This window comes from Chroicocephalus ridibundus, chromosome 1 (genome assembly GCF_963924245.1).
Source record: "Chroicocephalus ridibundus chromosome 1, bChrRid1.1, whole genome shotgun sequence".
NCBI lineage: Eukaryota > Metazoa > Chordata > Aves > Charadriiformes > Laridae > Chroicocephalus > Chroicocephalus ridibundus.
Window position 1 is genome coordinate 35,649,774 of NC_086284.1, and position 24,785 is coordinate 35,674,558.

General features: G+C 41.4%; 1 protein-coding gene across 4 annotated transcripts in view; it reads left to right on the top strand.

Annotated features, from left to right (window-relative positions):
- ENOX1 (ecto-NOX disulfide-thiol exchanger 1) overlaps positions 1-24,785 on the top strand; it is a 379,879-nt gene that overhangs the window by 43,374 nt on the left and 311,720 nt on the right. The window lies entirely within an intron of this gene.

Consider the following 24,785-nt stretch of genomic DNA (forward strand, 5'->3'; position numbering starts at 1 on the left):
TAAAATCCATGGATTTTGCTGGCAAAATCAACAGACTGAGTTTTCCCATAGCTTCATAGAAATGCTAGCTGTAGGGGACGTTTGGAGGTTTGTAGTCAAGTTTCCTGCTCGAAGCAGGACTATTACTAAACACTACTTCAGGTCAGTCAGGCTTTCCTTGGTGTACATTGATGAGATGGTTTCATACACCGGAGCGTTGCGCAGTCAAAGAGCTTTTTTACAGAAAACACAACTCCCTCTTCTTTTTGTCTCTGCCTTTCCTTCTCAAACAGCCTGCATCCATGACCCCCTGGTCACATATGCTAGCCCAGGTCTGTGATTCTGATCATGCCTTAGCTCTGCTACCACATACAGACTTCTAGTTCTGCCTGTTTATTGCTCAAGCTCTGTGCAGTGGTGGACAGCTGTTTGAGAAGTCTGAACGCTCTCCGTTTCATGGCCTCTTCCAACGTGTACGTCCCCTTTATCTGCACTGCTTCCTCACTTATTTCAGTATTTAGATACCATCTCCTCATGAATCTAGTTTAAGGCTTTCTCCACGTGGTAGCAAGCCTGTTTGCAAAGACATTCTTCCTCTCGTTATCATGTGAAGTTCATCTCCTCATCTTAGTTCTCAGGACATTTTATCTTTTATCAGGACCTTCATCTGAGATCATCCAGTATCTCCTGTCTGAAAACATGGGACTGGGGAAGGAAGAAGAAACTACACTAGATAGTTGATTGAAATGTTACTTCACATTTTCACGGCCAGGCCTTACCGCTATGATAAGGCGATGAAATTCACCTGAACACAGTGACCTCCTGCTGTGTCCGTAGTGCATGAGTTTCATCAAACTGGCTAAGCAAGGACTGATGTAGCTTGCAGGGGCTTGTGTGAGCTGTTCTGAAGTTAATGAACTGAATTAATTCTAAGAAAACTGAAAATAAAGTCTCAACTATATATAGATAGAGAGATATGTATGGATACGTATATAGGCTGTAAGAGAGAACATTCCTGGGGAGGAAAAAGAGTTAATGAGGCATTTCAATGTCTTTATATGGAGCCGTATAAATTTCAGCCACTTAACTTTAACAGGAATATCCTGGAGCGTTTGAAGTGTGGTGAATAATTTAAAATAAATAAGGTTAATGAAGAAGACCCTGTTTGCCAGTCTGAAATGTAAATTTTGAAGACCCTTTAAAGTTTTTGCTCACACAGAAAAAAAGAGCGTAGATGACTGGGTACCACATTTTGTGAACAGTTGGGGTGAGGAGAAGTTTGGTTACCTCAGCACACTGATCTAGATCTTTCAGCATGTGGTCATCTGTCCTTATTGTGTGAAAATTTAACTGATTATTTTTTTCAAATGTTCTTGAAAGTGCGTCCAAGAGGGTGTGTGAAGACCAGATGAGGTTTGTTAGGATGATTTCCTCAGAAGCAGTCTGTGTAAAATGTGACATCCTTTAAAAGCACTATTAAAGCTGTTATTTCCTGTTCCAGTGTTGTTCTTGGCTTTAGGAATAGGTAATTTTTTTATCGTGATATTTGCATTTTCTGCTATTAGGTAGGTGAGTTTGTTCCACAGTTTTACTTCGGGGCAAGTATTTGGCAAATATAGAAACTCTGGCTAATTGGACTGGATTCCTTTCTGAAATTTTTATTGCCCATGTAAGCATAGTGTGGATGCCTGCAGTAAAATTTAAAGTACATATAGTGGATACCACAAAAAAGATCATTTACCGATTTTTTTTTTTTTGTAAGGGTATTAGTAATCATGAAAACAGTCAGATGAACTTCGTCTTTTGACAGCTTTCGTTGATCAATGAGATGTGGTTATTGTGAGAACTCTAGGGGTTTTCTCACTTGTCTCACATACATCTCCTGATTGCAATCAACTACTATGAAAATCATGGTAAAGTGAAGTGTAATGTACATTGGTGCAATGCTTGAGTAAGATTGGATACTTCAGTCTTTCTTGTGCGTGGCTCTAATAAAAGGTATCTTGAGAGATATCCATTACCTCTCAATTAATACCAGTGTCTGCCTTAAAATAAAGGGAGCTAGGTTATTCAATCACAGTAGCGTTAGTGAAGGAGGTGGACTGCACCAGCAAGATATTTGGTCCAGGATCTCACTATTCAATTGTTACAGTCTCACTTCAGAGTTACTCATGATTAGGAAGAAGGAACCTGCTGTGTGGCTGTGTTTTTGACCAGTGCTCATCGCATTTCTTCTCTACCTTTGCAAGAAGGCAGAAGGGAGCTCAGTGGAGCTCCATCCATCTCCTTTGCCCTTACTAATGGTTCTGGAGGCCTGTGTTAGGACACCAAGAGGGCACACTGTGTGGAGACGTGGCTGTCACTGCGTGTTTGCCACAAGTTCTAATCCTTATGAATTGCTGGGGGAAAAAAAATCACTCTGACAGATGTTCCTTTGTGAACTGGCCTTGGGAATTACTGAATGTCATTGGCACACATGAATGTGCGTCTGACCCAGGGATGAGTAACTCTGAATTTTGTTAACCCGTGAGAGCACTCATGGAAAAGACATTCAGAGGCCTCTTGGGCTATCCTGGTATCCCACGCCAGGATCAGTTGTATTCTGGCAGATCTCTGGTTTGTTCTTAAAAGCTTTGTATTCCAGTGTTGCTCTGTTCTTAGTGTTAGAAAGTAAAAATCTTCCTTGCTGCAATTTGAAAAATTACTTACCACCCTGTCTTCCATGGATGTCTCCTCCTATTTTCAGCAGCCATTTTGGAATATGACAGCTTACAGAGTTACTTCTTGGTGTCTTTTTGATGGATTGAACAATCCTCACTCTATCCATGTTTCCTCATAGGTTATGTTTTCTAGAAATCTGTCTCTCCAGCTATTCTGCATCTTTCCTGGAGTGTGATGCCCAAAACTGAACATAAGACAGCTCTGTTTAGAGAGGAGTACTTCGCACGTGTTGCTGCCTATAATGCCGTAATTCTGTTATGGTGTTTTGTATTTATGCAACAGTAAGACAGGTATTCTGTACTAGAGATCCTCTGCTGCAGAAGTGCAGCTGAAAAAGTGGTTCCTCCTCCTGCATTTATATAGTTCATTATTTATACAGTTCATTATGAAGATATCCAAGTATCTTGCATGTGTTCCTACTAATTGACTCCTATGCTGCCCTCAAACTGTAGATTGGATCCGGCTTCAGGTTATAAACATCTGAATGTAGGTGCCTAAATGCACATCATATGTTAGCTGGGTCACTAAATTCCCAATCTAGTCAATGGAACCTGGCCAACTGGACATGTCTTACTGAGGGTCAGCTGAAGAGTCTCATTAGAGTCCCCAAACACCAATGACTGTATTGACTTGTCCTCCATTAACTGTAAAAATAATTTGTTTACAATCTGGATTTGAATACCGTTCCATCTCTCCAATTTACCCATATAATTTTTAATTCTAATCCTGCTTTCCAAGATACTTGCAGTCTCTTAGAGCTCAGTATCATCTGTGAATTTCATAAACATACCTTCTGTTTCATAAACATACCACTGTTGAAGCCATTGATATAAATATTGAATGGCATTGGACCTGAAACACAACCCTGTGGAGCCCTACTCAATATGCTGCTCCTTTGTGATTGCAGCGATTGTTTTCTGAGTGTTTCTTCAACTCGACAGCACCCATGGATGTATTTTAATAATTTATTTAAGCCTGCTGTTGAAAAATGCTTTGCTGTTTTGTGGTTTTGCATGCTCAGAATTATGAACTCTGTTACTTTACAGTGACATTAGAAGAGCCATCCTATTCCCCTCCTCCCTTTACTAGCTGCTCTTTTTACCTTCTCTATCAAAAGCTGACTTCGGTGTATTCTGAATTTTTGCTGAACAAAATGTCCTGATGTATTTCTTTCTCAACTGCTCCCAGATGTGGGAGTAGTTAAAATACATTATTCCGGTCCTGTACGCTGGATGATTCTGCCAGTTGTTTCAAAAACTCTTTTCTCCCTAATTTCCCTGGCTTGGTGGTTTGAAATAGATCCTCACCATGGGAATGTTCCTGCTTTTTTCTTCTCTAACTTTGTAATCGTTACATGGAAGTTTCCCCAAGATCTGAATTTCCTTATGGCCTGGAACTACATCAATTGTGTATGTTCTTGATGCACAATGCAGTACCCTTTTCCCACTGCCAGTCCTTTTGAAATAGCAGTACCTCTTTACATTCGTATTTTAGACACATGCGTTATCCAAGTCTCTGTTGCTCCAATTAAATAGTAGTTTCTTTAGATATCTGGTTTCTACAGTTTGCTTCCAATGCTATATTGTAGGTGCATAGAACTTCAGTAGACTCATTCACTATTCTTTCTTGATGTTCTTCTTAATTAGTTTATTTCAAGTAGCTTTTAGACCCGTCTCAACGTCATTCCTCTTCATGCATCCCCACAGGATTTTGTTATTTCTTTCTGACCCACACCAATCCTGACTTAATTCAGTTAATGTAATCAATCTGTGTAAAGATGCTTTCCTCTTTTTCATGAGATAAGCTCCACTCCTATCAGTTTGTTTACACAGTGCTGCCCGCTTGCTAAGGAAGCCAAATTCTTCAGCATTTTTAAAGTATAAAATAGAAAAATGTCTCATCAGAAACAGGAACAATTAAAAGTCCTTTTGTTTATAGACCTAGTAAGTTCTTTCACTGTTTGCTGCAGCGGTGGCACTGGCAGCAGTTGTGGTAATGGTAACTTGTCATCATCCACTGTGTTTCTGCTCCTTAGTGCTCCTAAGCTGGAGCCTGTTTGTGTTGGAGATGAGACTTTTACAGCCACTTTGTGTATTGCATAGGACTGGAATGCTGTCTTTCAGATTTCGCTGTAAAACTTAGTTCTTTGATCTTCCAGTTCCATTTCAGTACATAATAATTGCAGTCAGCTCTTGTGACAGCACAAATAAGAGCCCTGCAACTCTTAACCTGGGCTCCTTGTGCTCATACTGGTTTCCTCATCAAGGGTTTAGAAATCAGCCACGCTTTGATGTGGCAGGCTGAGAATTGCATCTCATTTTAGGATTTTATGATACCAGGGTTTCACAAATATAAGATGTGGTGTTACAGCTAGGATACTTGATCTCTGAGTATTTATTTTCCATTTGAATAAATTGATTTTACATTGTTATGATGAGGTCATGGTGCCAGACTTTAGGTTTGCTTGATCTTTGGAGAAGCGGGCGTTATGCTAAAGAAATTCCACTGCACTGGGAGAGTTTGAACCTTGTGGTTTTGGCAACTGTGACTTTTGACTTGCCAGCAGAAACATGCAAGATACCGCAGTATTTATTGTGAACAGCAGTGAAATAGTTAACAATGCTGACATTTAAAACAGCTAGACTTACTTCCCTGATACTGCTGTCTAAAGAGGGGAGTAGGGCCTTGGCCATGAACCTCCATGATGGCAAAGTGGGACTACAGCCAGACTCAGTGGCGTTCAGGCCAATTGTATAGTGCCAGGTTACTTCAGGTGGAGGATGTTTCTTGAAAGCTGGATAAAGCAGAAGTGAAACTGTAAATTATGGGCAAATATATATTTCACGTTCTCTTCTGGACCAAATAATCCTAAACCACTTTTATCTCCTTCCTTATATGTATAAAGTCCTGCCTTTTAGCTCGTTTGTAATACACTAGCTTTTCGCTCCAAAGGCTCCATCTTGGTCTTGGGTGTTGGCCACCAGTTGGGAGTCTCAAGTTGTGAAATTTTGTCATTTTTCTCTTTAAATTTCTTAGTTCACCAGTGCTAGGAAGAGGCGTGCAAAGTGGGAGCCTTTCCCTTTTCATGGCTCAAAGGGCCTGCATATACTTATGAAATGTCTAATCAAATGGAATTAGTGGGAGGATGCACACTGTGGTTTCGATTCCTGTTAATAACAGCCTGAAGGATGACTTTCCTGCGTGATCTCTGGTGTTCACTATGTTATTTAAAGACCTAATGTTCTGTCATGTATGATTTATGCAATAGAGGTGCATTGCTATTATATTAGATGCAGAAGGATATTAGCAGCAGTAAACTGCTGTATATTTACATTAATTTTTTTTGAAGTGATAAAAAGAGATATCACAAAAGATCAGGCTCTTTGAACAGCTTTTTTTCCTACAGATTTCTTTTTTCTGCTCACAGAATCAGAACTATGTTAGGCTGGAATGGATCTCTGGAGGCCATCTGGTCCACCCTCTGCTCAAAGTAGGGCCAATTAGATCAAGTTGCTCAGGGAATCATCCAGTTGGATTTTGAGCATCTCCAACGATGGAGATCCCAGCTTCTGTGGGTACGCATTCCACTGTGTACCCACAATCCCGCCTCCCCTTATTTCAGTGAGAATGTCCCTTACTGTAAGTTGTGCTTGTTGCCTTTTGTGTTATCACTGTGCATCTTTGGGAAGAGTTTGGATTTGTCTTCTGTATACCCTCCTGTTAGGTAACTGTGGGCGGTAGTAAAATCTCTCCTTTGTATTCTGTTCTTAAGGCTGGAAAAAAAATGAGCTCCTCAGCCTCATCTTGTATGTCATTTTCTCCAGAAATTCATTTGTTTCTGAGACAAAAGTATAGCATAATGAAACTTTTAAAAATTATTTTATTTTAAAAAGTGCAAAAGAAATCCTCAGAAGTAACATATATGTACTTTGAGGGATAGCCCTTTGTGAAATAGTTTGGTTGATAATTGTAGATCATTGTTGTGTGCATTTGGTTTTTTGTAGAGCATATATGTTATTATATGTTTTTGAAGTTTCTCTAGGTGACTATTTGTAGAAATTTGTAGTTAATGCTACAGGAATTTTTAATCTTTCTTTTGTGAATAAACATTAAAATAATATCAAATAGAAATCTACAGTAATTTGTTGTATCGATCTGTCTATATACCTACAAAAGCATGACGTAAGAGAGAGGGGGAAAAAGCCCTGTCCTTGAAGTTTTATCTCATCAAAAGTACAGCATCACCTGTTGATGATTTCTTCTGTTCAGCTTGGAGGACACGATCTTTAACTAGATTCCTCTGAGAGCTAATCAGAGTCAGTGCTACTGTTGGGATTAGTGATGAGAAATTGCTGTGCTCTCCTTGGCAACTCTTGCCCAACTCTGGATCATTTGTTGTCAACAGAAAGACTGAATTCTGCCTCTGCCACCAAACCTGACAGCGGACAGGAGACCATTCCACTAGAGCATCACGCCGCTCTGCCAGAAAGGTGAGGAGGCTGCTGGCAAAGGTGCACATTCAAGGAATCTGGCGAGTCTGCTGACCAAACTAAGCCCTTTTGGCAGCCGGGTTTGCAAATTTAAATTAAAGATAATAGAGACTTTAAATTTCACCTTAAACATAGATGCTATTATTTTCTAAGTGAGAAAGTTGCAGGTACGCAGAACCTTTAGGCTGCCTTCTGTAAGGCCTTGCAAACTAACGGTATGTCAGAGAAGACAATAATTGATGCTGTCCTTGAGCCTGCTGCAAGCCCTTGGTTTTGGCACAGAGCTTATTACTCAAATATGAAAAAGCCAGGAATTAACGCACAAACTTGCAGCTCCCTGATCTTAACAGATGGCCAGCTCTAGAGACCTTTTCCTCCTGTTCTTTCTGAGTTCCTGGAAAAAGGATATTCGCCTTAGTTTTTTCCCGGTCTTTGACTTGTCTGTTTTTCCTCTGAGCCCATGACCAAGTGAGATCCAGAATACACAGGCTTCCCCGGAGATATTAAGTGGTAGATTGTATCCAAACTGTGGGGTGCCCTATATATATAGTCACGGGACCAGGTACTAGTACATCAGCCAAGGTTTGGTCCCTTTCATGGGTCACAGCCATTTAAGACATTCTTGACTGGTAACTGAGTTGTACATTCTCTTAGCAAGGAAGTATCTTAGTACCTGCTCTTCTGATTTCTTCAGGAAGACCTGCTCATTTACAGGTATTTTTTTTTCCCTACTAGGAAGGAACTTTATGTTTACTGGATACTCTGCCTTCTAGATCTAATTAAAAAAAAAAAAAAGTATTTCTGATCCTCTTCTCAGTTATTCAACTTTGTCGGAGAGTATACCCTGTCATGTTATCCAAATGTGAATCCCTTCCATGTGAAGATTTTGGAGCCTTTTACATCAAAATTTAAATATGTCTCTGGTAGGATACCTGTTTCCTGCATATCAGGTCCAACAAATATTTGCATGTCTACAGCAAGTGTTATCTTCTTAGTAATATGTAACTAGATAATACCTGTGACTATTATTTTCAGAGTCCTGATACTCAAATATATAGGAATGTATCTAAAAACTACATATATGACCATCTTTCTGAGCTCATTCTTTCCCACTTTGCTTGCTGTAGCCCAGTAAATTTGTAGTTTTGTTTCATGTTTCTATCACCGAATGCTGCAAAACTCACATTTTTGAAGAAGAACCTGACAAATGCCCATATCCCAGACCATTTGTCTACCTTTGCTGTTTTCTTTTCCTTGACAATGAACCGTCTTCCTCAACGTCGTCTTTACAAATTGCCACTTTTATAAGTCTGCCCAGCAGCTTGCCTGGTGAGACCCCCTCTTCATTCTTTTGCCATGGAGCTCGGGCACGTTGGGAACTGGGCATGGGAAGTATAGCGATGAGGAGAGCAAAGAGTCAAGCTATCGGACGAGAGGGACTTCTGAAGTGGCCTCTTTGCTCACTGAAGAGCCCTGTCGTGGTGCCCTGCCTGAGAGCAGACGAGGAGTAGGGAGGAGACAAGCTGAAACTGTGGTTGCTTATCTCCGAACGCCTCTCAGTTGCTCTGTTTTTCATGCCTCCAGCTCAGCTGTAACGCAATAATTAACCTGAGCCTTTTAATTTCTCCCTGTTGGCTTTAAATTAACTCTGTTGTCCTGTTGCGTGGAGTAATCCTTCAAGCATCTGCGGGGTACACTACAATTTAAATTATTTATGAGTCCGTGGGTATTTACTGTTCGGTCAGTTTTTTTTTTATTATTCTCATAATATTCATTATTTTGGGGATTTTCATGTTTGTGGAGGAGCTGTAATAGCGGGCCTTACTGTCTTAGATAACTGCACACATAAAGAATAAAAAAGAAAATCCCCGCTCTGTCGGTGCTGCAGGGAAGTCCAGAGCTCTTTAACAGTACTCGTGGCCAGACCTCCTAATGTGAAATAAAGTGTGGCGAATTAGTTTGAGGGAATTTCAAATCAAAATCCTGTTGTTAACAGAGCTTTAGTTCTTGAATAGACTTTTGCTTGTTTAGATGTATTGAAATGGTATTGTTTGTATTTGTTTTAGGTACGGACAGCTCTTTTTAGGGCAGGAAAATTTTACATTTTTTGTAAATGGCATTCTTAAAATAGTTTGTAGCAGGAAAGATTCAAGGAGAAGACAGGATCTTTATTTCAGCCAATTAAATCTTTCACACAGGCTCTCACAAATCTCATATTAGTATCAAAACAGTACGACAAGGATTTTTTTAATTTTTTTAAATCACAGATCTCTTTACACTCTATTTAATGGGGAGTATAAAACTGCTATTTTATTAGTGTTGTGCAGTAATATGGTCCGTAACTATGAAGCCTATTTAACACTTCATAAAGCCTTCAGGGAAACTTCTTTCCAACGTTACACTGTGTTTTTCTAAGTTATAACACTCTGGAAATTGGCTTATTATCAGTTTTCCATCAAAGTAAAATGTTCCAGGAGAATGGAGGATGACCTAATGTGATCTAGATTGAAAGCATCAGTGAAACTTGATGATTATCCTTGTTTTGATATTGTATATGTTAAGAGTGGATTCTTGTCAAAACACATGTTGAGAGATGCAAGGCAAGCTAGAAAGATATACCTAGAAATTAAGGTTGCTGCTTGCATTGCTGTAATAATAATAATAATTTTAAAAGCGAAGCTGTAACCCTCTTATTTATTTGTGAATTGAGTGGCAGAAACTCCAGCACAGGACAAGATAATACAGATATGGTGAACTTTAAATATTCAGAACATGAACTTGCTTCTTTGCATTTGTAAAATGATGGTATGAAAATCTAGTAGCGTACAAAAACTAATCTAGCAGTGTGCCAAAGTAATTAAAGCAAAGTAAATAATCTCCAGTGTTCTTATTCCCCACAGAAATTGTTTAATATCTTATCTTTCCAAACTAGTTTTCTGCTAATTCATGATGTCTTTGTAAGACTCTTCTTATTCAGCCAGTGCTGTTGTTTGCCATGGTGTGGGAATATCCCCCTTTCTGTCCTGGGGGGATGCGTATCGGGCACTGTCCACATTCCAAAAAAAGATGTTTCTTCCATCCAGTGGAAATCCTGAGCATGAAGCTATCAGCTGTAAACCTCTCTGGTCATTAATTGTTTGCTTAGTGGACGGGCTTTGAGTGCCTCAAGTGTATGCGGTATATGACATTTCTAACATTGTCTTGGTGCTGTGGGACGTTCTGCTGCTGGAAACCAGGGACCTGATGCTGATCGTGTTTTGGTACAAATTAGAGGTAGCTCTGTTGAAGTAGGTGAAGCGTAAGGCTGTTGTGAGGCGAATCAGATTTTCTTTCTTTGAGTTGTCCCTACATATTAGACCCTGATGACCTGTGGCTCTTAAAGTTCCCTGTGACTGCAGACAAGAGGCAGGAGAGATGAAGTAGGACATAAATTATGTTATAGTCCAATATTCCTACATAGGAGGGCGTATTTCCTTATATATCTGTATATCCTGAAGCATAGTTTTAACTGAGAAAAATGAGTACAATACAAATTGGTGCTGTGGTGCAAGTGGTATGACCTGAAACTTTTTCTTTACTTTCCATATTGGTGCCAATTAGAAGAATGCGCGGTTGTGTGTAGACAAGGTAAAAAGACAAAAGATCCTTTTTTGACCAAAAAAATACAAAATCATTTGTCTGTTTCTAAACAAAACATCCTTTGGAGACTACCGTGAAAATCTTTCCATCTGGGCTTTCTGTCTGTGCCACAGCCACTGTGAGAGGATCACAAGCACGGCAGTTGGCTATGGATTGCCAATTCTGTACACCACTTTATTTCCAAACAGACGTGAGTTTGCACATGATGGGTAACACTTCTCTTGAGAACTTCTAAATGTTATGGGTAGCTGGTCCTGGATCCTCTGTCTTCCATGGTGTCTCACACCCAGAGATACACAGGTCTCCCAATCCACCCCCAGGTCCCCAGTCTCTCTGTCAGCTGGCTGGGTCTCCCCTGGTCCCTGTGATAGCCACCTCCTCTGGTGGCCTCGCCCTTGAGGACAGAGCTGGCTCCCAGGCCAATTCACCGGCTCACCGGCTATTCCAGCTTGATGTTTGTTAGCACTCGCACGGTGATGCACACACCTTCGTTCGCTACGGGTGCTGTACCCTGAGCACAGGGTGCTCTGCAGCCCCTGGTCCTGCTCCAGCTGCTGCACTTAGAGCCCCCAGCCCCTGCAGTCCCTGGAGAGAGCCCCTTGCCCAGGGGAAGAGTTAGAAATTGTGCTTAATGAGGAAATGGGATGGACTGCACTGATCAGGGCAGGGCATGGGCAGACAAACGCAGTGACCAGCCCTCTGCTCACATGTGATCACCTCTTGTATTGCCTTATCCCTCTGTTTTCCCATGATTGTTCTTCCACAAATTTCCTCGATCGCTCCCTCATCTCGCCTTTGGTTCCACCCGTGGGTCTTAGGCAATCCTGAAATGCTTTTACCCTGCATGGGACAGTGTGCCCCATGCCCCTGGGCTATGACCCTTGTCAGACCAAAGAGCCTTTCCCATGGACTCCTGGTGATGAGTGTCCCCAAGGCTGAGGCTCCTCTGGGGGGTCTGGGTCAGGGCTCATGCCTCCCAGGGGTTATTGGAGCTCCTCTGGCTGTCATGGTGCCTCCAGGCTCCCAGTGTGCTGAAGGTGGGATGGTTCCAGTGATGGGCTTGGGGGGTGCAGGGCAGGAGATGATTTGTGTCCCCCCTACCATTGATTCCCTGTGCTCCTTTGAGTCCACGCAGAACGATTTTTTATCAGAAAACCTAACACCAGGTAGCTAGACAGAGCAAGTGCAGTGAAGCAGCTTCTTTTTAATGTTTCGTGACATTAACAGCTCCATTTCTCAATTAGAGTCGAAAATAAAGTTGATTATGCGTGTCTGCAGGGTGACACTGTACTTTTGACCAGTAACTGTAAAGTAAGCGGGAAAGGTCACGATAAATAGTATTTTAGTTTAAATATTCCTAGAAGAGCACAGTGACTCACTGCAGAGTTTTTTGTTGTTATTGTTCCTACAGCTAGCAAGCAATGTTTAAAAGACTTATTCTACATATTTATAAAGGGACAGATTTGGATGACATGGAGCTGGTTTTTTCAATGACGCTTTCTGTAAATATAGAAAAGTTGTGCGTGTTTCTTTAGTAGCATTTCCACATATTTATTTTGGTTTTGGTAAATATTGCAAGCTTAAGCCTGCCTATAAAACAACTTCCATCTTCACACGCGATCTCTGACAGAAACTGCATTCTGAGACGGGATCCACAGATGATGATATATGAAGAAAATAGTGGATTTACTTAGATAATATTGATGCTTTCATAAGGTCATTAATAAAGATCTGCCAGAGCTAACAAAAACTCTTTAGAGAGTACAAAGCAGAAGTGTTTAGTGTTAACTTCAGTTTTATTTTCGCTAGTTCGGCCACACTTGTTTCCTCCAAGGAAAAACAGGACTGATTATTTTTGCTGATTAGAAATACATCACTGGTCTGAATCACATCTGTAATTACTAGCAAGATTTTAAGTAGATGTTGAAGATTTTTTTTGGAGTATGATTTGCATTGTTAATTTCCTGTACATGCATACGTATGTGTATCTACAGATTTAACGAACAAAAGGAACAGCTGGTTGTTTTTCAAAGCAATCAGTTAAAGGTGCTCTGTAGTCTGACATTGCTGTTCCTTCTGTTCGGGGCTGAATTTGCTGCTTCTGGGCAGCTTGAGTTTGTCACCGGAAAGTGGGGTTGGGAAACCAGAAAATAAACCCATACTTTGCTCCTGTCATCCACTCAGTCCAGTAATTCACTCCACGGAAGTGTTGGTGAAAATAGCACTCCTTAGGTTTGCTCGGTTGGTTTCTGAGACAAATAAAGTAAAAAAAAGCGCTGAAGGGAGGGAATGATTTTGAGGGAAGGCTTGCAAGCGAAGCAGACCTGGAAGATGGAAGAGCTGGGTTGGAACGTGGCTCGTGTTCCCCTGCTGCGTCCAAAATGAACCACTGAATAGGTGCAAATGTAGATGGCAGGATAAAAATGGAAACTATTCAAACCAAAAGCAATTAACTTGTATACAGATGGCTTTCTGGCATTCACAGCTGCATAGATTTTGGTTGTGTACTTTTTTAGATGTGCCGCGGAAGGTTAAAGCCTCTATACGTCCATCTCCAGCTGTTCATGCACATAAAATAGATAAGGAAATGAAGCCAAGTGAGCATTGTGTGCAGCGTCGGACTTGCTTGCAGAGATAGGCATCTCAAACATTAGTGCAACATCCTGTCCTGTCAAATGGCCCTTGTATCGGCCTTTTATGAGAAGAAATTGCGTATTTTACATCAAAGGAGTCACTCCAATTTCATAAAAATGAAATATGGGGAACTGCTAAGTATACGTCATATCTCTAGGAAAAAGCCTAGGGCTGAGAATCATGAGCAGAGGTAGAGGATTGCTAAAAGTATGAAATGTGAGTTCTTCAGGCAGCTCTGGCATATCCTGGCGGCTGTGTCTCTGGAAAGCCTAAGATTTAAACTTTTTCCCATAGAACAAAGTATGCCGTTTATGTGCTCTGATCCTTTATACTGCAATGCAAGCAATTAACTTTTCAAAAAACTTGTTCAGCCATGCTTGAAAAAAAAACAAACCCATTTCGAGTTAACATGCAATCTACATTGATTTGCATTTTCATGTTGAACATAATAAATACTGGTTTGGGTGAGTGGAAACCTGCATTTTTATCCTGCATTTCTTCACCCTTTTTAAAAATCTTAAGATGGTCAAAATGTTTAGACTGGGCTTTCCGAAACTGTGGTGTAGGTACTTCTCTGAATATTTCAAGCTGGTACAAGGCCGCCAGCTACCAGCCCATGTGCATGTATTGGCCGTGAGTTGTCACCACTAATGGAGAAACTGCTGAAGAGGAGCAGTTGCAGCCCTGGCGTAGACTTTTCTGGATTTTGTTTCTCAGTTTCTTTTTGGTGACACTGCTAACTGCAATGATTCGTCAGTAGCTTCAGGATTATTTTTTTTTTTTTTGAGTGAAAAAGTCATTTGTCTGTTTTACTTTTGGTCCAGCTTCCTGAAGAAAAGCACCATGGCCACCACCTAGTGAAGCCCAGTTGGCTTGCAGACCTGTTGGAGTGCCTCCCAGGGGGCCCCAGTCTTTCCTTATCACATCATGTACAGTATGGATCTGTATATGGATTGCTCTTAATCTCTGCCTGCTTCTGCTCTGTTTGCACAGTGGTAAGTCTGCAGTTATAGGAGCCATGTGCTTTTTCTTCCTACTTATTTCTCACGGGATTCTCTTTTGGTGAGTAGATACCTGGGAAGGGATGTCAGGAGTCCAGCGTGTATTCTGTTGTGAAAGGTCACGGAATCACGGAATCTTCAGAGTTGGAAGGGACCTCTAGAGATCATCTAGTCCAACTCCCCTGCTAGAGCAGGATTGCCTAAAGCACATCCCTCAGGGCTGCATCCAGGCGGGTCTTGAAAATCTCCAGAGAAGGGGACTCCACAACCTCCCTGGGCAGCCTGTTCCAGTGCTCTGTCACCCTCACCGTAAAGAAGTTTTTCCGTGTATTTGAACGAAACTTCCTATGTTCTAGCTTGTGCCCATTGCCCCTTGTCCTGTCACTGGGAACCATTGAAAAGAGCCTGACTCCGTCCTCCTTAAACCCACCCTTTAGGTACTTGTAAACATTAATCAGGTCCCCCCTCAACCTTCTCTTCTCCAGGCTAAAGAGTCCCAGCTCTCTCAGCCTTTCCTCATAAGGGAGGTGCTCCAGTCCCATAATCATCTTGGTTGCCCTTCGCTGGACTCGCTCCAGTAGTTCCCTGTCCCTCTTGAACTGGGGAGCCCAAAACTGGACACAGTACTCCAGTTGTGGCCTCACCAGTGCAGAGTAGAGGGGGAGAATGACCTCCCTCGACCTACTGGCCACACTCTTCCCTATGCAGCCCAGGATGCCATTGGCCTTCTTGGCGACAAGGGCGCACTGCTGGCTCATGGATAATTTGCTGTCTACTAGGACCCCCAGGTCCTTCTCCTCAGAGCTAGGTCAGACCTAGTCTTTCAGAGAGGAATTTTCTATGGGACAGGAAGGGGTCCATCCCGCCATTTCTAGAGGAATGTTGCACCTGTTTACTCGTCACTAATAAGACTTCTCTATTTAATGTTCTCTGGGGTATGTGTTTCTCCCTTGATCCACCTGAAGCGCTTTCTCATGGTTAATGATCTGAATTTGCCAAGCACACTGACTCATTTCAGTGCTGTTTTTCATTATGTAAGCTATTAACAGGTCACTGCTCAGATGCTGGAAAATCTGTTTCAGGCTAATAGCGAGGTGCACAAGTGCCTCTCCATGGCATATTTGCTACCTGTGCACACGTGTTCTGGCTTGATAGTTGGTAGAAAATCCCACGGTAATACGGGACGCAGCACCTATGCCATTAGCAGTCAATTCCTAATCAGCCTTTCATTAACACATGCAACACTTCACCTTTTCTAGGATTTTTGCACAATGTGACTGAAGGAGAGTGAGAGGAAACATGCTGATGTGCAGAGGAAGGTGTTGATAAGTAAGGAAATAAAATTCTTCCCAGGAGGAACAGTGTTCTTGCAGTAGAGGAGGTAATAACGCAGGATAAGGAACTGTCTTGGAGCTGCGTATGAAAATCTGGCTCTCTGGCACAGAGTATTTTCTCTGAAAGTCGGTAGCAAGGCTGTGGAGGAATCGGAATTTATGAAGGCAGTTCAGAAGAGAAGTAGTTGGACACAGGAAAGCCTTGAAGAAAACATGGAAGGGGTTATTTTAGGTCCCAAGTTTTGACAACTCAAAGTTACGCTGTTAGAACAGACAGTAATTACTACAGGAGCAGATCCTCCTGTTGCCATTTCTTTGTTACACTCGGATAATGTCCTTTTGCTTACAGGTGCTTGCCTTCACATGCACACAGAGACTTTCAGTGTTTTCTTCAGTGTACAGACAAATTGTTTGAGAATGGATGAATGAAAATTAGAGATGGATCCAAACTTGAATTTTATTTCTGATCTTCACCCATTTTCCAGGTGATCTGGAAAAGAAAGGGTCTCCCCAGAAGGGAGGCTCACATTTCCTGGTTGTGGCAGAACTTCTCAAAGAAAGCAGTTCAAGGTTATTTTCTTTTTATACATTATTTCTGTGGTTAAATATTTTTTTTCTCTTTCCCTAAACGATATCTAAAAATCCTCTTGGGAATCAAACAGAAGAGAAAAAAAACCAACCAACCAACCAAACAAAAAACCCCAAACAACCCACCATTCACACCTCATTCATTTTGGAGAAAGGTCTAAGTTTGGCTTCTCCTAACTAGGACAATCCTAGGAGGAGCCTTCACCTGTCCAAAGATTCACAGCCCAATAGGTAGAGGTGAAGATCTTGGATGTTAATGCGTTTTCCTTATTGGGGAGAAAATGAAAAAGACAATCTTTGGATGCTCTTTCACAGGAAGGCTATATTACAGTTAACATGTGTGCCGAGGTCTGAAAAATTTTTTCAGCATAGAGCAGTGCAGAGACAGTTTCACGACAAGGGAAAAGGGACACTGAAGGATTTATTGCGTTGCGGTATTTATTATGTAAGAGGTATTTGCATGGTAAAGAGAGAATGCAGATTTTATTCAGAATAAAGAGGACAGGATGAATGATGTTAATGAAAAGCTGATTGATAGAAGCAGGAGTTTGTCTACCACGCCACTCATATTTTCTGAACCCCGACAATCATTTTATGGACATCTGAGTTAAATGATGGGTAGATTAATCCTTTGGCATGCTAAATTTGTATGGAGTGTGCTCTGCCAAGATGGAGGTGGGATGAATCCAGATCTGATCCTACAGATGTTAGTTAGGTGCCTGTTCTCCCCATGCAGCCCAGAGAGCAGCTTCAGAGAGTGATTCAGCCCAGCTATGTTTTGCATTGCATTTTGGCATTACCTATCTCTCCCCACACTCTATGGAAATGTGATACAGCAAACAGCTTGGATTTACTCCATCCACCCCTAGGTCCTTAACCAGCCATCTCAGTCAGGAGTCCAGTTGCCATAAGCTCCTTGTTTTGCTCCACTGAATATAGGGGGGAACCTAGACAGGGGGTGAATGGTAGTTTAGATGCCTCCCTGTTTTTCTTGAAATACAGAAAACCTTGTGATTAATTGGAGGTCCTCTTGACAGTTGGGGTTGTTCTGTTTATTTTAGTTCTTGTTCTAAGAATAAGGCTGCTTGAATGGCTGTGTTGATAAATATGATCCCAAGTAGAGGCATGTGTTTTGCAGACTTTTTGTTATCTGATCCGGCTTCTCCACATCCTCCTTTTGTGACTAAGTCGTACCCACAGTCTGCCAAGTGTCTGCCAGGATAAGAACCCACCTACCAGACTCGATGCCATTTATCATTTCTCTATTTTGCTTGTTTCAGCTAACATTTCTAAGCATCATAAGGAGACCTTGTAATGTCTCTAAATGCTATAAGGACACCTTATAGCAGCCATCGAGTACCTAAAAGAGGGTAGATTTAGATTGGATATTAGGAAGAAATTCTTTACTGTGAGGGTGGTGAGGCACTGGAACAGGTTGCCCAGAGAAGCTGTGGATGCCCCATCCCTGGAAGTGTTCAAGGCCAGGCTGGATGGGGCTTTGAGCAGCCTGGTCTAGTGGGAGGTGTCCCTGCCCATGGCAGGGGGTTGGAACTAGGTGATCTTTAAGGTCTCTTCCAACTCTAATCATTCTATGATTCTATGATCATCTAGCAGGTCCTGACAGGAGCTTCTCAGGTAGATTCAGTGTCCTGATTTCTCTTTGACTTCTACTAGTGCTGTGTTGGTGGCTATAATTGGTAGGAGCCAGCATCCCAAAAAGGTCTCTATGGCATTGCCAGAGCTTGAGATTGCTTTGAGCCCCTTTTGTAGCAAGTACAAATTTCCGATAAGAATTTAACTCTACAGGGATCTGGGGCTTGTAAAGCATGCCTTCAGAATGACATCTTGAACTCAGGAGCTGTGAAAAGCCAAGATTACGTGCCCTCACTTGAAGCTTAGCAATCAAGCCAACAGCGGAGAGAGTGCCTCGTGATACAATATTGTCAATTAACCACCTGTCAGGGATTTTCTGTGACTCAAAGAGGTAATGACTGTCTGGCTGCTGCTTTCTAGGTAGTCCCTCATAATATGGTCCTATGTCCTCTGTGTTAGGTAAAATCTAATCCTTGATGTTGCAAACGATTTGTGTTCATTCTCATTATATGATGCATGTCTGTGAGATGAGTCAGCCGTGCAACTCGTCATGACCAAGACAGCTGAAATTATGCTGTGCTACAGAAGATACTGATTTAGTCGCTTTTACTGTTTTTTCTAATATATCGGAAATCAACCATATGTTAATTATTTTTCTTCAGAACAGCCCCATTAAAATTTAAACTGGTGTTATTAGTGGCTAGAAGATCTCTTTCAGTCATGTGAAAATGCTGTATTTTCATCTCAGGATACTGTGCTTGGGATGTAAATCCTTCAAAAGCTGGTGTTCTGGACTGTGCCTTTCTTTCTAAGTGAAAGATGGGACTCTTTAGTCTTCCGTATTTACGATTAGTCTTGATTAGTTACACATATTTTAAATTTCACAGTTTGTGGATAACCCATTTCCCTTTACCTGAACCCATAGAGGAATCTAATGCAGGAGGACCATAACATGATATTTTAAGTTTGCAGTGGGTATGGTGGTTAAAGAACCTAGGCCATTGCACTCGATGAAGTTGTGAGATCTGTGCCTCCAAACCCCCACTTTCTGAATTATAAAACCTGTTCAATGCTTTCGATATTTAGTCCTATGTGTTTTAGGGAGGCTTAAGATGAAACATCCAATCCACCTGGGATCTGAAGGATAACTGGAAAGATTTTTTTCCTTTCAAGTGTTGAGTGGTTTCATGTGCAGAAAGGGAGTATCATCTAACTGATTGGGATCATTTTAAAATATGATATGCCTGCACTATGTGAATAAATTTGACAATTTGGGGCTTAATTGGGTAATGTAATTGCACTCACAGACACTTCAACATTGTGGCAACAATTAATGCATGTAAACTTGCTGGATTTTTGTGTGTAGTTGTAGTACATTTAAGAATCTCATTTGTGATGAGTTAGTCTCCTTTTGTTCTAATTCAGAATGCCAAGCAAATTTTGTTATCTTTTTGTAAGTGTTTGTAGTTTTAAAAAGCCCTGTAATTGTTACATTTGCTCAGTGTAATGTTCCGCAGTGGAAGGGGAGCGTTTCGGCTTTGCAAGGATCTGAGTGTGTCACCTGCTAGAAATAAAAAGCCTTAGTCCCTAAAAACTCTTGGGACACACTGCAGAAATGGATGAATACTTTCTAAAGATGATCATCTCCTTCTACTCCCTTTAGTCCTCCTCATCCCCAAAACTCAAACCCATCCAAATAAATAATGTTTCAAGAGTCCTCAGGACAGTAGCTTAAAATGGGCATCTCAAAGCAAAACAAGAGGTGCCACTTCTAAGCTTAAAAGTCAAGACTAAGACCCTCAAACGAGTAGATTTTAAGCATAAGAAAATTCTTTTTTCCCCAATCTTCATGCATTTTAATTTCCCATGACTGTTCTCACTGTGCGTGTGAGGGGGTGGGAAATAATTTGATGTTGAAAAGTGCACCTTTAATTCGGATCCTTCTCTGCTTTCTCCAGCTGAGATGGTTTCCTTTCGCTTACCCTAAACCAGGGACAACTACTCCATGCTTCTCACCACTGTCCTGCTTCTTCCTTCCTATTTCATTACCGGGTCCCCTGGAGTCCCTGCTGCAGTAGGACTATTAAATGCTGATGTACAAAATCCCAAACCCAAAATACTTTTCCTAGCTTTCAAGTTATTCATTTCAGCTGAATAAAAATGTATTATTTTTTTCAGTTTCTTTCAAGTTTACATCATCTTTTAAATAATAACCTGAGCTTGTGGCAGGACTTCATATCAGGCAGTTTTGGTTTCCTAGAAGTGAGCAGACTGAACCAATGACCCTCCGAAACTTCTGGTCCCTAATGCTGAGTGTTACAGTGCGTGATACTAAACTAGAGCCAAATTGCTCTTAATAGAGAAAACTGTGACCTGCTACGAAAGACAGCCTGAAATAAAGGGACTGAAAACGGGTCTGCCGCCCTGCAGGTGGTATCCTTGGGATAGTCTTTTCCTTTGGTCTTTCTTTCCAGCCTGCAGCTCTCAGGTTTAACCACAGGTGCTGTGAAATCCTCACTGGAAGATCTCCCTGAGCAAAGTCCCTTTCTTTCTGTCACCTCTGGAGCCTTGCTGTGAGTTTGCTCCCCACTCGTCTCTGGAGGAATGGCCATCTCTCCCTTTCCTACCCAGCCTCAAGAAACTCCCTGTGTCTGAACATACTCCATTGTTAAATGATCCCTCTCTCCAGATATTTCCAAATAAGTGCAGAAACCTGCAGTAGGAAATCGATATCCTTCAAGGCTGCTGCCTGGCCACATGTCTTCTAACAGACCAAAGCACAACTGGACAAAGACATCAAGTAGTTACTCTGCTGTAAAGCTGTGAAGGTATTTTCGTGTCATAGCATCTTTGCTATGTTGAAAATCCTGCTAACTGCTGGAAAAAGTCACCCTTCAAGCTGAACTTTATGTAGTCCTTACCTGTGATTAGTTTTCAATGGTTGATCCTCACACATTTAGTTAAAACAGAAATATAATATTTCCTCTCCTTTTTTTTTTTAAATAATTATTTCAACATTGTAAATCAGTGAAAACTTACAGCAAGGTTAGCCTTTGGTTAAAATACCATAATTAGAAATAGCTGTCTGAGTTAAGTATTATACAACCAATTTCCTAGTGACCATTTCCTAAAAATAATTAAAAAATATTCCTTCCACTACTTGCTTGATCTGGCCCTCTGTGTGGGACTTGGAAAATGCTTTAATCAGCTTTTCCATTCCTCTGTCTCATCATACCCCGGTTTTGGGATTTGTGTTTTCTTTGCTTAGACATCAAGCAGAAAAGAAGCCCAAGGGCAGCAGCAGAGACTTTGTTGCTGAGTTTGCGTGCAGAGCACTGCCCAGGTTACCCTGAAAACTGCAGGATAAAAGGAGCTTCTCACATCTTCAGGGCTTTCTGGCAGGGAACGTCTTCTGCCTCATGGTCATTTTGGAGGTGATAAAATGCTGCTTCATATGGGCCCCTTCTGCATCTGCTCCTTTTCCTACCCCTGTCGCGTATCCGCACCCATGCAGTCCGTAGGCCTGCTTCTTGGCCCCCAGCGCCTTCCTGCCGATCACCTTCCATCTTTTACAGCATCTCAAGCCGCTCTTTGAACACCATCCCGCAGCAGGTGTGTGTCCAACCCCTTTAAACTATAACACGGCGGCCAGTTTTTCTCTGCGCATAGGTTCAGACTGACAGTGGGTCGCTTTTACTAAGGCAACCTCAGTTTCAGGTGCAGGTGGACTGCGGGGACATGGCTGCCACTTTATTACCTCAACTTTGTCACCAGAACTGGGAATTAGCAGCTGTAACGGTTAAAGGATAAGTCATGTTTTATGTCTCTTATTATCTTAAGACAAGAAAGAAGGAAAAATCTGAAATGTATAAGCATTTAGAAGGATTGCAGATGTTGAAGATTCTAATATTTACTTTCTCTTAACTCCTTTGACAAAGAAAGAAGGTAGGAAAATAGTAATTTGGGTTCTGATTTGGAAAGTTCATTGGAGAAGGGGAAGAAATCAGGGAGAAATTATGTGAATAACTCAGAGTCAGTGGTGTAAGCTATGAGCTGTTGATCACTGTTTTGTTATGCAGACATAGATTTCCATTAATATTCCTTCTTTTGAAAAACACAAATCCTGTCTCTGCTGTTGTATGCTTAATTGAGCACTTGAGGCAAAAAACCACCCACAAGAACAAAAAAAAACAACCCAAAACAACAACAAAAGAAAAACCAACCAAAAAACCCTATGGCATGCAGATCTGTTCTACAGATGATGATGTTACTTTAAAATCTTTTCTAGAAAAATTGTCCCCTGCTATACATCCATAATACGTTCTCTGAACTCTTGGACCTCTCCATGAAGTGGGTAGAAGAGGTTTGGTCTGCGTTACAGACTGCGACTGCTGTGGGACAAGTGGAGTTGCAATGGGCTGAGAAAGCTAGTGTTACACTTGAAAGCACTTTCTTCCGAAATTATTTTTTATATATATATATATATATATATATATATATATATATAGTTAAAAACTAATATTCCCCGGAGAGGAAAACCAAATCCACAATTAAATTGAACAGTCATTCCTTAAGAAGGCTTCTGTTATTTGCGGCTTAAGTGTAACAGAAAACAAAGTATAGTAACACAGACTCTCAACAAGATTTTTTTAGCTATAAAATGTCAAAGCCTCTTCAAAACTTAAGAGTAAACTATTGCGCAGCTTTAAAAATGAGTAACATAACTTTAGGAAAACATTGTTACCCTGCTCCTTGTAGATCAACATGTGGCAAGATTATTTCAGTGGAAATATGTGCCTACAGGCTATTTATTTTTTGTGTTTTGTTTAACACCACTTGGCATCTGAGATCAAGAAAGCTTAAACCAATTATGAGTAGCTGGTGCAGCAAAAATGATGATTGATACATTTACAACACAGGGTCGATTCTTCTGGCAATGTTATTTTATTAAGGCGTGGAGCAAGGGGGAGCAGGGGACATCGGGCGTATGACTTCATAGCACCGAATTAACACAATACTCTGACCATGTACAGATGTTTCTTCCCTCAGTGCAATCAGTGCAAGACACACTGATTGCAGCACGCCAGCTTCAGAGAAGAGACGACTGTGCGGTTATTGCTAAGCCTATTTCCCTCTTCCCTTTGGCTTATTGGATTATTTTATACAGTGGAATGATAGGAATTTAAAAATGAAAAAGTGCTGTTGAGTCATCTAGTCCATCTTGCAGCTAATGCAGGATTGTTCTCTGTGGATCTTCGTCCAGTTGGCTTTAGATGTGATTGGACTTCAGCCAATTTCCTTTGGAAGATTATTCTACAATAGAATACACTTCATTATTAGGAATTTTTTCCCTGTCAGCCTAAATTTTACTTTGCTCAGTATAATCACATTACACTTAGCTATAGTTTCCTGAAAATCCCTATTAAAAAAAAATCCTTAGAGTGTGCATCCTTCCAGAGCTTGTAGATAATTATCATATTTCTCTTTCAATAGTGGCTTTAGTCAAGCCATACATATTTAGTTATTTTAATATTTTCTCATAAATCAGTCTTCCTAGATTAATGGTGACTTTTATTACTGCTATCATTGAGCCAAATCTCAAATTCTTCTATTTAAAATTCAGCAAGAAAAGGATGGGCTGAATAAAGACTTACAGATTAGATCACGGTGTCATTGAAAACCCATCCTTTGTACCCCTGTTTGTGACTTCAGATCTGTCTGAATGCCAGCTCTCCTGAGGCAGACTTCAGCAGTAAGATTTGTCTCAACTACCTTGAGTTATCTACAGTGTTAAGTGCCCACATCAAAGCTACTGTCCCTAGATTCCTTTTATGATCATTGGACCCTATAGTTGGGTGCAATTCATCTAAGCTATTTTAGAAATCCACATTAGGATGAGAGGAATGGAGCCCTAGAGGCACCTATTTCTTTCTCTCAATTAAGGGTAGCCCAAGGTGATGAGCTCAGATATTGACATCTGCAGTTAGTGAGACAAATCTCCCCTAGGTGCTAAAGTCTTGGAGATGAGCATAGAACAGCTGTGGTGGAGGGTCACCTGATTTACATCGATCAGTCCCTCTGTCCAGGACTTCAGACTTCCTTGGGTATTTAAAGATAGGGTCTGTGGATGTTCAGACATCATGGTTCAAGAAGTCAGAAGTCTCAGTGCTGTCCATAGCAATGCCACCAGAGCTTGGAGACAGCACCAAGGTGCTTTGGCACTTAAAGAGGCTAGATGCATTGTGTGTCCTGAGGCCATTCCTAGCACATTTGAATGGCATTAGGATTCAACACAAAAGTGTGATGGTTACATTGAAAAACAGAGGGGTGGATAAAAGTGCCTTTTGCATAGACATAGAATCACAGAATAGCTCAGGTTGGAAGGGACCCATAAGGATCATCGAGTCCATCTCCCTGCTCCTTGCAGGACAACCTAAAACTAAACCATAAGACTAAGAGCGTCATCCAGATGCTCCTTGAACTCTGACAGGCTTGGTTCTGTGACCGCTTCCCTGAGGACCCCGTTCCAGTGACTGACCACCCTCTCAGCCAAGAACCTTTTCCTAGTGTCCGATCTGAACTGAAGCAGGTGCAGCATTTACCTGGAGGGCAGGAGATCTAGATGACAGATACATTGGTTCTCAACGCCAGAGGCCTGGGTTTTGGGCTGGAAGAAGCCTATGGTCAATGGCTTTCACTTTCCAAGGCCTCTAAAAAGATGGCTGTTATATGACAGATGCCTACTGCTCTCCCCTCCTCTATTAGGTATTTGTTCTCCACTGACAGCTTAGTGCTCCAAATCCTAA